Genomic DNA, 12709 nt, shown 5'->3' on the forward strand with positions numbered 1-12709 from the left:
TTTTGAATTGTCAATAGTCTTCACTCAATGCAGAAACCTATAGCTTATACAATAGACTTCTAATCATATTTTATATCATCTTACCATAGTATAAATAGATGTATATGTAAAACTAGGATATCAGTGTACAGATATTAAACTCTTCTTGATTTTGATGCAGGACTCTTAGTTTAAACTGTTGCTTCTGATGTAATAGTGAATAGAAAATTGAGTTTATGATGATTGTTTATTTGAGTTAACTATTTAAGTTTCTCATGTAACCCAACAAGCAACATCTCCTTTTACTTTGGTTGCAGGTGGCAATGGCAACAGCTGCAAAAGCAAAATTACTTCTTCGTGGGTCTTTTAAAGCAGATTTGGCATTTGCTAAAGGATGTATCTGCACTTGTTTCTTCAAGAACTTCACATAATGTATTGCTTCATCTAACATAGAAGTTGTATCCATTTTTGTTCCACCAAGAACTAATCTCTGCAAGATCCTTATTTTCTCACTTATTCTTTCTCTTCTGTGTCTTGCAGCTACACTATGTGGATCTTTTGAAATCTTCACGTTTTTTCTCTTTGGTGGTTTAATGGTTTCTGGGTCTATGTGAATAGGTTGCATAACCGCCATTCGGAATATCATTTCTCTCATTGCTGTCATTGATGAACTCTTTTTCTCTAATGAAGTGTATGAAAATGATGAAGCATTATTTGGTTGAAGAGGATAAGAAGAGAGTGGTGGATTCATCAAACATAATTCATTTTATGTGTTGGTGAGATTGAGATTGAGATTGTTGCTGTTGGAGTTGGTGTTATAAAATGGTTGATATGTTGATTCAGGAAACTTTTCCATTTGCATCATCATTGTCATCATGTGATTCATGGTACTTTCATCAGTAGTTTCTAAGGTTTTCAATATGTCCTCATTATTATCCATGAATAGAATTTTCACACTGTCCTAGGATAAAAGGAGGAATTGAGGGAATGAAAGTACAAAGAAAATAGAAGGCGGAGAAATGGAGAAGATGAGAAAAGTGAAAGTAGGTGCAAACGTGAGAGTATGAAGTAATAAAATAGTGTTGAAGAGAGTACAGAAAGAAAGTGCAGGTTGATATGATCTATGTAACTTACTAACAACAAAAGCAAAAGCAAACAATATATATTCATTCATCTTTATTAAATATAATTTTAGTTCTTGTTTGAGTGGCTATGGATATTTTTTCTCATGCATATAATAATTATATTTTTGTTTTCTTTGAATACCTTAATCTTGTACTTATTTCTTATAACTTACATTTGGTTTCCTATGATAAGGAACTCATTCTAGTTTCCTTTGAAACTTTATTGAATCTTTTAGAGCAAAATAACTATTTATTGTATGTTTTAATAGAATTAGTAAAATTAAATTATATTTTATTGTATGTTTCAATGACATTAGTTAATAAAAATAAATTAGAAATTTAAATTTAATTTACTAGTAATAATAGTTTAGAATTACAATTAGTAGGGAGATAAAATAAATTTAATTTAATAAATAATAATAAGTTTTAGTGACAGACAAACCGTAGGAATAGATTAATATCTTATTTATATTTTTCTACGTTTTAGTGACAGATAGTACAGTAGGAATAGACTAATTCTTTGTTTATATTTATCTAGTTTTTAGTGACAGTCTTTATTGTAGGTAGAAATCAAAAACATGTAGTGACAATCCTCAGAACATTTAGTGACAGTCTTCAAAGTGTAGCGGGACGCCACCTTAAAGTTGACACTAGATTTGAGTGTCACTCAAAGTATTATTGACTTTTACCTACAGTTTTTAACTTTTAGTGAAACATTTTGTGTATCACGATAGGTCAATTTTTTTGTAGTGTATCTTTTAAATATTAAAAATTAATTATCATATTCTCTATAAAAAAATATAATTTTAATATTTTTCAATTGATTGTTGTATAATAATAATAATTATTTTATTATATTAATTATAATTAATATTATTTTTTAAATTTATTATTTTATATATATGATGAGTGCAGGTGGAGGTAGAGAAACCCAAACCTCGTCGGAGATGGAGATAAAGACTTAAATTTCATATCATTCTTATAAAATGTAAGACACATACGAATTTTCACCGACTAATCAGATGCAGGGGTGAGAGAGACAAAATTTACCCCCACCCCTGCCTCGATGCCATACCTAAATCACAACAAGGATCTATTTTTTATTAGATAAACCATAATGATCCATCAAAGTAAAATATAGTACTTAATTAAGTCATACAAATCAACAACTTTGGAAAATATTGTATACCAGTGAATAATCTGTGTCAATCACACTTTTTATTTTCAATCGTAAAAATATATTTTTTTTAGAATATGATGTGAAATTTTATCTATCATGTTATTATTTTCATTATAATTATATTTTTGTTGCAAATATCTAATAAAATAATTTATTAGTTTTTACTATTGAATTATACAAATTAAACCACCATAAAAAATTAAAGTAACAAATCTCGTATGATATATATCTAATTTTCAGACTTTAAATTTTACCTCATCTCATCTTAAAGAAAAACTATATTTGTTGGATAATTTTGTGCATGGGTTTATTATACTAACATGACTATAAAAATTTTGTGCATGGGTATAATTAATCGGTGATATACGCGGGATTATTAAATCTCACTCATGTTTATATATTTGTGATTAATCGGAGTATGGATATATAAAATTATTTATAGTTAGGATATTTTATTTGGATAATTTGTATCAGAAATTTAGTACTCCATTGTTAAATATATGTATTACTACAAAGTAATTATAAATTAATAGACTCTTAATGAGAATCCTTATTTTGTTTATATATGTTGGATGAGTGAAAGCATACGTATATATAAATTATAAATATTTAAAAATTATCATTTTTATATCATTATGACAAAATCAATTTTCAATTGGCTTGATTGGCTTCCAATGGGTTGCGATAGTGTAGTGGTGGAGAATTTCTTGACTTTCAACTCTTTGGTAAAGGAAAAATTGCAAAAAAGATTCACATTTAATCTGATTGGCTTCTATTTGGTTGGAAAGAAATAATGTTCTATTCAAAAGAAATGTTGCTAATTTTATGAAGGTAGTATGCAATATCAAAAGGATGTCTTGGTTTGGGTTCATTAATTGTGAAAGTAAAGGTAAAAACTTAGGCCTGTTTGATTATGTTTTGGTTTTTAGTATTTAAAAACTTTTATAAATTAATTTTAAGAAATTGTTTTTGAGAAGAAAATAAAATTAAAACAAGTTTGGCAACCCTCTTTTCAAACACTACTTTATAGATGAGAAAATGGAAGAACTTGTTAGGTGAATTTTTTTAAGATATATTTTTGAAATATTTTTGAATTTAGTCTAATTATAACTAAATGTTGAAGAAAAATTAATCCACCAAATAAATAATGTGATAAAAATGATATAATTTTATAAAAGTAATATTAAGTTATATCTTTTAACAATATTATAATTGTTTATTTTTGCAGAAAAAAATGGTTTATTTTATTTGAGACCGGTGTGAATAAATATGTTAAATTATATTTTAGTCCTTTAATTTTTTTTGTTCTATTTTAGTTTTGTAAGTTATATACATTAAATATTTTGATATCTCAATTTTTTATATATTTAGTCTTTTTAATTGCAAACATTAAACATTTTATTGATTGGACTAAATAGTTTAACATATGTAACTTAAGAGATTAAAATAAAATAAAAAAACTTTAAGAGACTGAAATATCAAATATTTATAATTTTAATTTAAAGGACTAAAACCAAAAAAAAAAAAAACTTAAAAAATTAAAATAAAATATAAAATAACTTAAAGATAAAAAAAGTAATTTGACCTATAATTATAATTATATTTGACAATAGTTTTATTGAAAAATTGAGTAGACAATAATAGTAAGTCGGTTTATTTTAATGGCAAAATGATATATAACTAAATAAAGCACAAATGAAGCATGTATGTGAAATATAATTTATGAATGAGTTTTGATTTATAGTTTTCAAAATCAATTATAAAAAGTTGTTTTCAAGAGGAAAATAAATAAAAATTTGTTCGTTAATGTTATGTTTGAAAATTCTTTTAGAGATGTGAAAATGGAAAAAAAATGTTTGATAAATTTATTTTTAGAATATGTTTTGAAAAATAAAAATTGTTTGATATATATTTCACATTTTATAATGATTTTCTTTTATATTCTTTTTATTCTGAATATAATTAAAGAAAATTAATGTTGTTTGAATTTAAAAAAGATGAAATAATCTCTTTAGTGTATGTTTGGTTATGCGGTGACTAAAAATGAATTTGAATTAATTAATTTTTTAACAATGATTTTAATTAAAAGTGAATTAAATATAAAATAATTTATATTTAAAAAAATAGTTAAACTATAAATTTTAATATAAAAATCAAATTTAAATTAAAAAACTACAATAAAGTAAGTAGTTGTTTGAGGTGGGTGGGAGGTACTGTGATATAGAAATAGTATATTTTTAATGTAAATGAATAGTGCTATACATATTGTGGAGATTGAGTCTTTGGAAGACTAAAATGTCCCTGCTTAGCCGAAATTGCATAATGATATTTGTCTTTATCTCCTCTTAGTCGTTAAAACTAGAGCCATACTCGTTTTACAATTGAGATTAATTACAATCTAAGGGCAAAGAAGGTTGAACCGATCCTTATGAAGAGAAATATATTGAACTTTGTATCAGTTTGAAACAATAATCGAATAACATATATAAATTATTTTTAATATTTTTTTTACTACTAGGATCAAATAATATTATATAAAAGTATCGTTTGTTAGTTTTAATGATTTTTTTAGTAATTATATTTGTTTAGTTTTTTATATTTTTGTTATTATTTTATATATTTTAAATATAATTGATAATATTACTCCGTAATCTTAATATTCAATATATTATATATAATTTTTTGCTGCAAACTAATTATTTTAATGCAATTTATAATTTAGTATTTTAAATTATTAATGTTAAAATAATATTTTAAAAATAATAATTTGGATCAACTGAAAATAATTTAATTTAAAGTGTAATAATTTAAAATTAAATTATATATGATTTATTTAAAGTTATCATCTAAACCAACTTAAACTCGAACAGTGAATATTTTAACTTTTACATATAATGATATGATGATTGTTTGCTTCATAATCAATTCAAATCATTCCTCAAAACACCCAGATATATCAATTAAATCCTATTTATAATAATTGAAAAATATGTATCTATTAAATTTTCTCATGTTGCACCAGTTCACTATTTAAAACACACTAGAAGATGAAAAGATATATAGAAGGTAGTTGTTTGAGAAGCCATTGTTGCAGTTTAAAAATCTCATTTAGCACATTCAAAATCCAATATTTATTCAAAATCTTTTATCTCACCAACACATTATATTAATAGATCTACATGTTAAGAAGAAATTGAGAAGAGATGGAATAAATGAACAATGTCCTACAATGCTCTTGGATGAGAGATGCATTCTGAAAACATGCTCAAAGCAAGCCATATATTCTCTTCTAAGTTCACAAGCGTTTCAATCTCATCTTCATCTCTTGAATCCATTATTTTCTATTTATCTCTCTCTTTCTATCAGATTACTAATTAATTGTCACATCTTTCACATAATTCTCTCAATGTGTAAAGGTAAAAGAGATGTAAGGTGTCTACAATTACTTTTCCTTAAATATTTATTGAAACTCTTTTTCCACACCTACACATTATATATATAGACACACACATACACATAGAAGAAATTAATATATAGAACTTGAGAAGAGATCTACCCATAGTCATGCATCATTGCTTGGATTAAGATAGACATATTGAAGAAGATCCACCTCATACTCAAACTTAGTCATATCATTCTCATACATATTGCCAAGTGCTTCAATCCCAACCCCTTCTCTTCTATCCATAAGAATTACTCCATTTCCTCATAGGACTATTAGATAAGTGGTGGCCCAGGTTGGTTTTCCCCACCCAAAATCGGCTTCATATATTAAAAAGTTACTTAAGGTAATACAATTCGAGGAGGAAATAGGGGACTCGGGAGCGAAAAGAGAGGGAGTTAGAGCATAGGGTTTGGTGTTGCATTTAGGCTTTCAGAAATGGAAGGGAAATGTGAGTATAACAAGGAGATAGGTTTGAAAGTATGTGTTGGGACCCTAGCAAAAGGAAAGCGGAATGCACTTGAGGGCTAAAAAAAGGAAGGGGAATGTGAGTATAACAAAAGGAGATAGGCAACAACAGATTTTTTGGCGAGATAGGGTGGGCACCGCATTACAAAGTCTCTAATAATTTTTTAAAAAATATTATTATTTTTATTTTTTTTGTTTGAGTAATGTTATTGAAATATAATTTGACTCAAAATGAAACACAAATATAATAATGTGTATTATAGTACAAATGTAAAACATGATCTTCTTTATTTTACACAATATTATGTTTGTGTCATATTTTGGGTTCCAATAACATTACTTTTTTATAAGATATATTTGACTTATAATTTAAAAAATAAAAAATGATCAATTTGATCTATAACATGAATCAAATATATCAATTTTTGTTGACTAAATTATAACTCAATTATCTATTATAAAAAAAAAAGGAAGGAATTATTTATATAAAAAAAACTACAAAAAACTACTATAATTATAAAATAAACTAAAATTTTTAACCTAAATTCTAATTATCTGAGTTGTGAATTTTATCTAGAGATAAAATTATGAATTTTATAAAGAGAGATAAAAATCAAACCAAATGATTCTGTGATACCAAAAATTTAACCAAAACTAATTAAATTAGATTGATATTTTTTTTTATGAGTTTGAGTCCAAATTGAACTAAACCAATAAATTCAAAATTTATTGATTTGAGATATAATTCTACATAATTTTAAAATAGATCCCATAATACTCAAATCAGACTCTTATTTTTTATTTATACTATATCAATATTGATATCTTAAACATTATTTTGTATTTAAATATATTTTAATAATTATATATTAGATGGTTGGGGTATATAGTTCAAAAGAGAAAATTAAAGGAGTTTATGATTCAACAAAAATAAGATATTTACGGTACATATTTTAATGATAATGACCGTTGTTTTCTGAGCTTGATTTTAAATTTTAAAATTTTTGTTTTATTGTTGCTCGTTGTTTATAAATGTTTACTTTTGATAAATATTATTTTCTTTACTATTGATTATTTATTTATTATATTCAACCATTGATTCCTTTCAATAATGTTTTCTCTTAGTAACTTTATGTTGAATGTTGAAAGATAAAAAATTAAGATCTTCTCTATTTTTCATTCTTTTAAGTTACTTCCATTATTATAATTTTGTGTCTATATTTATATATATTTTTAGAATATGTAATGTAAATTGAATATCTATTGACCTTATACAAACAAAAATTATAGTAATTTGTGTGTGCTATTTATTTTGAGAAAGGGAGGGAAATCCGACCGGCCGCAAACAATGCAGGACCTTCATTTATTTTGTGTACATGTATATATATATATATATATATATATATATATAAATCACAAGTAAAGTAGGATTTTGTTAGTATAAGACTATCAAAAACTGACACGTGGTTGATATTTAAGTTTAAATTTAAAATTCTCTACTTTTTTATATAGTTAAATATGTTTTTAATTTTATAAAATCTTGACTATTTAATATCAGTTTTATAAAATAAAAATATATTTGTTAGATTTTATAAAATTATTTTAATATTATTTTTAGTTTTTGTTAAAATGTAATATATTTAATTATTATTTATAAAAAATATTATATTTTTATCTAATCTTTTATATATTATTTTAGTCTATTTTTTAAAAAATATTTAAATAAATAAAATATTGCTCATACCATTATCTTACGCCTCCAAACTCAAAAGCTCATTCTTCCAAGTCTAAGTAGTCACTGTCGTTGGCTAACACAACCGCCCGCCACCCACCATCACTACCCTCTCGTCACCAACTTCCATATACTCATGTTCCCAAAGACTCGTGTTCTCATTGCCAATCATTCTTAACTATTGTTTAATCATTAATTTTTTATATATTTAATTATATAAGTATTAATCAATTATATATTATATATCATATTATTTAAAATATGTCACATTATAATTTTTTAATTAAAATCATAATGATGAACCAAATTTGTTATATTTTAAAATAAAAAAACTAATTTTGTGAAATAGTAAAAATAGAAGAACTAAAACTATTATTAAACGTTTATTACAAAATACTTTTAATAAATTTTTTCATTTCTATAAATATACTAAATTTCCTTCAAACTCTCATCTCTCAAATACTTTTTTGTTTCCAATTTTATTACTAATTTTTTTTAACAAAAATTCATATCACAAATTGTAATTAATTTTTTAATGATGCCTCATTGTTAAAATTTTAAAATATTATTAATTTAATAATTAAACTCTTTAATCTTAACTCATATTTAATCTTTATTAATTTATTTATAGTTAACTTAATTAAAGATTTAAATAGTCAACTATTAAATTAGTGATATTTTAAAGTCTTAATAATAATACATCATAAAAAATAAAAAATAAAAAGCCAGTGACAAAGTGGACTCTGGGTTGCATCTCTGTCTAGCCCATAATGGTGAAATAAAAACATTCCACAAATAGTGTGGAGAATTGTACTGATGATATTCATGATACTTCTGCACATGCTGATAATGCTGAAGAGTCGGATGATGCTGCTGATATTGATGATCAGGATCAGCAGACCGGATTTCCTGGAGGACCAACGGTGACATGTGTGTTAACACGAGTATCACGTGGCTCGGAGGCTATGGGAAGGAGAGGTATATGTAATTTAACCAAAACTAATTAAATTAGATTGATATTTTTTTTTATGAGTTTGAGTCCAAATTGAACTAAACCAATAAATTCAAAATTTATTGATTTGAGATATAATTCTACATAATTTTAAAATAGATCCCATAATACTCAAATCAGACTCTTATTTTTTATTTATACTATATCAATATTGATATCTTAAACATTATTTTGTATTTAAATATATTTTAATAATTATATATTAGATGGTTGGGGTATATAGTTCAAAAGAGAAAATTAAAGGAGTTTATGATTCAACAAAAATAAGATATTTACGGTACATATTTTAATGATAATGACCGTTGTTTTCTGAGCTTGATTTTAAATTTTAAAATTTTTGTTTTATTGTTGCTCGTTGTTTATAAATGTTTACTTTTTATAAATATTATTTTCTTTACTATTGATTATTTATTTATTATATTCAACCATTGATTCCTTTCAATAATGTTTTCTCTTAGTAACTTTATGTTGAATGTTGAAAGATAAAAAATTAAGATCTTCTCTATTTTTCATTCTTTTAAGTTACTTCCATTATTATAATTTTGTGTCTATATTTATATATATTTTTAGAATATGTAATGTAAATTGAATATCTATTGACCTTATACAAACAAAAATTATAGTAATTTGTGTGTGCTATTTATTTTGAGAAAGGGAGGGAAATCCGACCGGCCGCAAACAATGCAGGACCTTCATTTATTTTGTGTACATGTATATATATATATATATATATATATATATATAAATCACAAGTAAAGTAGGATTTTGTTAGTATAAGACTATCAAAAACTGACACGTGGTTGATATTTAAGTTTAAATTTAAAATTCTCTACTTTTTTATATAGTTAAATATGTTTTTAATTTTATAAAATCTTGACTATTTAATATCAGTTTTATAAAATAAAAATATATTTGTTAGATTTTATAAAATTATTTTAATATTATTTTTAGTTTTTGTTAAAATGTAATATATTTAATTATTATTTATAAAAAATATTATATTTTTATCTAATCTTTTATATATTATTTTAGTCTATTTTTTAAAAAATATTTAAATAAATAAAATATTGCTCATACCATTATCTTACGCCTCCAAACTCAAAAGCTCATTCTTCCAAGTCTAAGTAGTCACTGTCGTTGGCTAACACAACCGCCCGCCACCCACCATCACTACCCTCTCGTCACCAACTTCCATATACTCATGTTCCCAAAGACTCGTGTTCTCATTGCCAATCATTCTTAACTATTGTTTAATCATTAATTTTTTATATATTTAATTATATAAGTATTAATCAATTATATATTATATATCATATTATTTAAAATATGTCACATTATAATTTTTTAATTAAAATCATAATGATGAACCAAATTTGTTATATTTTAAAATAAAAAAACTAATTTTGTGAAATAGTAAAAATAGAAGAACTAAAACTATTATTAAACGTTTATTACAAAATACTTTTAATAAATTTTTTCATTTCTATAAATATACTAAATTTCCTTCAAACTCTCATCTCTCAAATACTTTTTTGTTTCCAATTTTATTACTAATTTTTTTTAACAAAAATTCATATCACAAATTGTAATTAATTTTTTAATGATGCCTCATTGTTAAAATTTTAAAATATTATTAATTTAATAATTAAACTCTTTAATCTTAACTCATATTTAATCTTTATTAATTTATTTATAGTTAACTTAATTAAAGATTTAAATAGTCAACTATTAAATTAGTGATATTTTAAAGTCTTAATAATAATACATCATAAAAAATAAAAAATAAAAAGCCAGTGACAAAGTGGACTCTGGGTTGCATCTCTGTCTAGCCCATAATGGTGAAATAAAAACATTCCACAAATAGTGTGGAGAATTGTACTGATGATATTCATGATACTTCTGCACATGCTGATAATGCTGAAGAGTCGGATGATGCTGCTGATATTGATGATCAGGATCAGCAGACCGGATTTCCTGGAGGACCAACGGTGACATGTGTGTTAACACGAGTATCACGTGGCTCGGAGGCTATGGGAAGGAGAGGTATATGTTAATTTATTTTTATATTTAATTATTTGTTTATTTATGTTTAAGTTTATTTAATTAATTGTATATTTATATAAATGTTTAATTATATTTATGTTTAAGTTTAAGTTTAAGTTTATTTAATTAATTATATATTAATATAAATGTTTAATTATATTTATTTTTAAGTTTAATTAATTAATTGTATATTTATATATATGTTTAATTATATTTATGTTTAAGTTTAAATTTATTTAATTAATTATATATTAATATAAATGTTTAATTATATTTATTTTTAAGTTTAATTAATTGTATATTTATATATATGTTTAATTATATTTATGTTTAAGTTTAAATTTATTTAATTAATTATATATTAATATAAATGTTTAATTATATTTATTTTTAAGTTTAATTAATTGTATATTTATATATATGTTTAATTATATTTATATTTAAGTTTATGTTTATTTAATTATAATTATATTTATGTTTAAGTTACTGTTGATTTTGATTTTGATTTATATCTTCCACCTCTTTCGCATCCCAAAATTAATTTGTCTTTTCTTCCCCTCTTTCCGGTTGCTTTATCTGAACGAATGGTAACAATTAAAATTCCATTTTCTCTTCCAATGGTTTTTGCCCATTCAAACACAGCTTTGTTGAGACAAACTCTATATTTAAAGTTTTGATGAAAATAAACAAAGGTTAATTAAGAAAGTTAATTATGATTCTAAAATGTTATGTTAATTTAACATGTGTTTTTGAGTGGATTTAATTAAGAACAAAATCAAGCAAAATAGTAAAGACAGCAACAAGATCATTCTGCATCAAAATAGAGAATGATCTACAGCTTCAACAATTGTCCATCACAGCATATTGGTCAAACTTTTTCTATCACTTTAACAAAGAGTCTGCCCTGGAAATTATTCATATCTAATCAGTACATGACAAGGAACAAGTAGGATTCATCCAAACTCAAAAAGGCTATTTGGTCTCAAAGATCAAAGGACTCAAAAACAGACAAAAGTCATGACAGTTTGCAAACTCCAAAAATCAAATGTCAAGAAAGTTCGATCAATCTTGACATATGACAAGACAATTGCAAAGGAAATCCAGAACGATTAAAACGGGAACTCCAAAATGATTATTGAAGCTCAAGAAAGTTCAAACTGACAAACCAATATTTGAATTGTTCTTGGTTAAAACAGTGAGGTTTCAGATATTTATCTAGGCTTAATAACCATATATATTTAATACAATGTGATGTTTATCTAGGCTTAATAACCATAAAAAGGATGAAACAAGAAGAGCGAAAGCAAGTCAGGAGTCTCACAATTTTTAAATCTACGTGCAAGATCCACATGAAAAGCAATCTCACACACCTCCAAAAATTCACAAAATTTTGACAAACAAAACCCTTTCTTCCTTCAAAAAATAGCCATGATGTTTGAAAAAATCAGCATAGAAGAACAGATAATCAATGAAACAATACCAGAAAAAACAATCAAAAGTAGTAATCATGGTAGAAATAAAATACACGGAAAAAGCATGAACTCACTCAAAAGGTTATTAGACAAGCAAAATCATCAACCAAAATAATGATGAACCAAAATGGTGAAACAGCGAAAGCGAAGAGAGAAGAGATGACTCACGAAGAGAGAAAAACAAAGTGCGATCGTTGTGCGAAGAGAGAAGACGATTGTTGTGCGATCGTTGTGCGAATAGAGAAGACAGAGGGCGA

The 12709-nt window shown here is 24.4% G+C and overlaps 1 protein-coding gene and 1 long non-coding RNA gene across 3 annotated transcripts in view; one reads left to right on the forward strand and one right to left on the reverse strand.

The window, feature by feature from the left end:
• Positions 1–12709, reverse strand: part of LOC101492971 (uncharacterized) — a 61217-nt gene that overhangs the window by 45365 nt on the left and 3143 nt on the right. The gene's annotated exons all lie outside the window — the stretch shown is intronic.
• Positions 7–1192, forward strand: LOC105851297 (uncharacterized). Its single transcript, XR_001143046.3, has 2 exons — positions 7–411; positions 520–1192. It is a non-coding gene; the product is annotated as an uncharacterized lncRNA (long non-coding RNA).

This window comes from Cicer arietinum, chromosome 6 (genome assembly GCF_000331145.2).
Source record: "Cicer arietinum cultivar CDC Frontier isolate Library 1 chromosome 6, Cicar.CDCFrontier_v2.0, whole genome shotgun sequence".
In the NCBI taxonomy this organism is placed as follows: Eukaryota; Viridiplantae; Streptophyta; class Magnoliopsida; order Fabales; family Fabaceae; genus Cicer; species Cicer arietinum.